We start from the raw sequence: 5000 nt of genomic DNA on the forward strand, positions 1-5000 counted from the left end.
TCTCTTTATCGAGGTCACACAAAACAAACTAAATGATCTCACACTACAAATGGGTTACGATTATTGCACCCCTTCCCTCCCTCCCTCCCTCCCTTCCCTTCCCTTCCCTTCCCTCCCTTCCTTCCTCCCTCCCTCCCCTCCCTCAGACATGTGGTAGTCATTAATTTAACCTTTACATCTTTAAAGGAAAGGAAGATTAAAGATCGTGAGTATTTTGATAAGTGTTAGGTTTCCTGGTTCGTTGAGAGAGAGAGAGAGAGAGAGAGAGAGAGAGAGAGAGAGAGAGAGAGAGAGAGAGAGAGAGAGAGAGAGTTTATGGTGACTGTAATAGAGTGGTTAAGGTGGTGATGATAGCATTAATGGTTATGGTGATATTAAAGTGATGTTTTACTATGACTGCCATTACTGTTACCGTCACCATCATCATCATCATCATCATCATCATTATATATTTTTCATAGTGTTTATTATTATTTCCTGTAGTAGTTTTCATTTGTATTTTCTGTGTTATCTTTTTTTCTTCTTATCTTGGTTTGCGTCTTTCATCACCTGTTTCCTGTGAATCCTAATTTTCTCTTTCCTGTTGATGCTTCTCTTCCTCGTCACCTCGCTTCCTGCTCTCCTCTCCTCCTTCCTCGTCATCGCCACTCCCTCCTCTTCCTTCTTCTCCTCCTTCCCTCCTTTCATGTCTTCCCCGCCCTCACACCGGCCAGTAGTGATTTGTAAAGTGGTTTTCTTAAGCAGGCAACCACATTTTAAGCTAATAGGCCGGTGTTCCTCCTCTTGTAGTGGTGGTGGTAGTAGTAGTTGTAGTAATAGTGGTGGTGGTGGTGGTTATGGTGATAGTGATGGTGGTTGGGGTGATGGTGGTTATGGTGGTGTAGTTAGTTTTTTTTTTTCTTGTTCATTATTCTATTTAATCGCCTTTCTTCTGTTTTCTTTTTTTTTTTTTCTTCTTCCTCCTCCTCCTCCTCCTTCCATGAAATATGAACCTAACATGTAAATTGAAACACACACACAAACACTCACACACACACACACACACACACACACACACACACACACACACCTACCTGGCAATTAAGCAGCCCCAGGACGGCATAAATGAGTGTGATTCACCACCCCATCAACACGCAATGGCTCCTTCCCAACCCTCACACATTTGCCCAGCTAAGAGACGCTGTAATTTACTTTCCCGCTCCCCTCCTTATCTGTCTACATTCCACCCACTCACCCTCCCTCACCCATCCACTCACCTACCCCCACCCACTCAACTATATACATACCTGTCGGATCCTTTCTACCTGTCCTCTCTGCCGCCCCATCCACCCAGCCAGCCATCCACACAGCTTTCCTCCATCCAGCCTCCTTCCACCAACCAGCCAACCAGCCATCCACTCAGGTTTTCTCCACTATATATTCTCCACCCAACTCAACGTTTCTTCACCCAGCCAGCTTTCCTCCACCTAGCCTACCTCCATCCATCCAACCTTTCCCCAGCCAGCCAGCTATCCACTCAGCCATTCTCCACCCATCTTGCCTTCCTCTTCCCATCCAACCTTTCTCCATTCAGCTTCCACCCATCTTCCACCTAGCCAACAAACAGCAGAACTGTGATAATTACTGCTATGCGTTGAAAACCGTGTATTACTTACCTCTCGGCTCGTCCACGGTAGTCATAAATCCTGGACACAGGTAGGAGTGTGGTTTAATCAGTGTCACTCTCAAGATGCACGCCGCTGTAATGCCCTCGCCATACATGATTCATAAGGCGCGATGTGACCACTGAATCTCAACTTCCTCCTCGCCCCATCTCTCCAGCTCGCGTCCTGAAGTGAATTGCCTGCCTTAGTGAGAGAAGCGTTTGTTGGTCGTTTTATTTATTTGTTTATTTTTTCTAAGGTGTGAGATAGTAAGTACTTGTGGTGATGGTGGTGGTGGTGGTGGTGGTGATGGTGGTTGTGGTGATCTATTGAAGTGTAGATTTTTTTCTTCTTCTCCATCCACGGTACTAGAGTGGAACATTGGCTTCCATGCTGGGAAAATCGTTTACTCATTGGTTTTCAGGTGTTGAAGTTTTAATGGTGTTAGTGGTGGTGGTGGTGGTGGTGGTGGTGATAGTGGTGGTGATGGTGATAGTGGTGGTAGTGGTGGTGTTGGTAAACGATGTCATTTGTTTATAACTACTCAGTTTCGCCTCATGATGTGCCTTCCATCTTGAAAAACCGTATATTAGATTGATTTTCACGTGTGGTGCAAGAAAATAAGTTGCTCTCATGATGTTTGTGGGTGTTAGTGGCGGTCATGGCTGTGGACTACTGATTCTATGCCTTTTTTCCTTCTTCTCTCCTCCTGGGGCGAAAATGCCCTTCCATGCTGAGAAAATCATTTATTAATTGATTTTCAGGTGTATATAGAGTACTGGTGGTATTAGTGGTGGTGGTGGTGGTGGTGGTGGTGGTGATGGTGGGCCGCTGCATCTTAGTTTTTTATCTACCCTCTCTCCTTTTTAGATGAGTTGCCTTCCATATTGATAAATCGTTCATTAATTGCTTTTTAGTCATGGAGGAAGAAAAGTGGTGGTGGTGGTGGTGGTGGATGATAATGCAAGTGAACTACTGAGGCTAAATTTTCTTATCTCTGTCCGAAGTGAATTGCTTTCTTTACTGAGGAAGTAGTGTATTTATTGATAAGCTGTTGTAGTGCGATAATTATCTATTTATTTATTTATTCACTTATTTATTTATTTATTTATTTACTTATATATTGTTATTATTATTTATTTATTTATTTATTTATTTATTTTTTTATTTTTTGCATTGATAAGGGTAGGTAATGCTGTTAGTGATGGTGTTGCACTACTGAAACTTTTCCATCCCTCGATCTGCACTGAATCACCTTCCACACTGAGATGAGCTGTTGATTAATTTTCAGGTGTACGTGAAGAAAACATTATTGGTTGCAAGTGTTATTGGTAGTGGTGGTGAATCACTTACTCTTGATTCTTTTCCTCCAATCTCATCTCTTGGCGTGGCGTGAAATTTGCAGTCCATGTTATAGTGGCAGTTGTGGGTGTTCTTATTAGTGATGGCGGTGCGTTACTGAAACTTCGCCACTGAAACTAACCTTCCCTTCCCGTGACGTATTGAATCGCCGTCCATGCTGAGAAAGTAATTAATTTATTTTCATGTCTAAAGAATAAAGAATTGGTTTGTTAATTCATTTTCAGGTGTAAAGAAAAAATACATTAGTGGTTGTAGGTGTTATTATTGGTAATGATGGTGAACCACTTAATCTTTTTTTCCCACTCACATCTCTTGGCCTGCGGTGAAAATTGCCTTCCATGCTGAGAAAATCGTTTTATAATTGAATTTAAGATCTAAGAGAAGAATTATTGGTGGTGGTGGTGGTGGTGGTGAACTACTGCATCCCAACTTTTTATCCCTTTCTCCCTCTCTTGGTTTGCCTTCCATACTGAGAAAATCATTAGGTAATTGATTTTCAGGTGTGAGAGAAGTAATAGTGGTGATGCTGGTGATGCTGAAGCTGATATTGAATACTCCTATAATTGTTGATTGCCACCGACTTACCTGCTGGAGTGCTAATTACAGGTGCACAGGGAGGGGGTGTGGGGCTCACGGAGAAGGGGTCGGGTGGTTTAGGGTGGAGAGAGGGGGTGGGAGGTGTCGGGATCAGCATAGGGGGGTAGGCGTAAGTGTAGTAGATGCTTCCTGATGCAAATTATTGTGTGGTGATGTTGAGTGTGTGTTGTGTTTGGCCGCTTGTTGTTGTTTGTCTTGTGTTTTGTTAGTGGTGAAGGGTTGGATGGCTGGTTGGTTTCCTTGCCTCCTTGTCTCTTGTTTGTGTTGATTTTATGTGTGGCTGTTTTTCCCTGAGACATGTATATAAAAAAGAAAGATAAACCCCACGTGTGTGTGTGTGTGTGTGTGTGTGTGTGTGTGTGTGTCAGCAAGAGGGCCGTTCCACTTCCTGCCTGTATTAAATTTTCAGGTCCACTTATAGATTTGGTCGAACCTTGCATAGTTGGGTGGACAGAGGAAGAGAAAGAGGAAGAGAAAGAGGAGGAGGAGGAGGAGGAGGAATATAAGAGAAGAGGAAAGCCGTGGGGGGAAACCTCACTCACCCATCCTTATCACCCATCCTCATCTTTGTAAACTATTGGCTTGGCGAGGAGGAGGGCGTGTGGATGAGGAGGAGGGCGTGTGGGTGAGGAGGAGGGATGAGGCTCAAGGCGTGAATAGAGAGAGGTGGATTAGAGTGGAGCTAGTGTGGGTGTGGGGGGGGCTGTAGTGGGTGTGGACTGGGAGGAGTAGGATTAGGGAGGCGATGTGGAAGAGGAAGAGATGATAAGGTGATGGAGAGAATGAAGTGGATGAGAGGTGGATGATAACAGTGATAAGTAAATAAGGAATTGAAGTGAGTGGATGATGGAGGAGAGGTGGGTGGAGGAGGTGGAGTGAGTCTTAGTGGAAGGTTGTGTTGCAATTTCTGACGATCATTCTTCTTGATAGTGACCCTTTGCCCTGCTGGAAGAAGAGGTGGAGGAGGAGAAGGGGGAGGAGGAGGAGGAGGAGGAGTAGTAGGAGGTCAGTGCCAGTGATGGAGGAGATAGATACACATTGTTTGCTTACTGTCTTGTGGGTTGTGTTTGATTCATGCTCCTTTTCCTCTCCTAGTTCCTCTTTTATTTCCCTTTATCATTTTCCCTTCACTTCTTGATACCTTTCCTCCTTCATCTCCTCACCAGAACATCCTTTTACTAACACTACTTTATATACAATCGACCACCACTCAACGCACACACTCTCTCTGTCATTCATCCCCTCTCCACAACTTCTTTTTACTAAGAATGAAAAATGACTTGTAAACACTCAAATACCAACACACATACACACTCCACTCCTCTCACACACCCAGAAGTACTCCTGCAGGGGAAATGGACACTCTCCCACACCCTCAGCGCTCAGGAAGACCCAAAT

The sequence above is a fragment of the Scylla paramamosain genome, chromosome 7 (assembly GCF_035594125.1).
Source record: "Scylla paramamosain isolate STU-SP2022 chromosome 7, ASM3559412v1, whole genome shotgun sequence".
Lineage (NCBI taxonomy): Eukaryota > Metazoa > Arthropoda > Malacostraca > Decapoda > Portunidae > Scylla > Scylla paramamosain.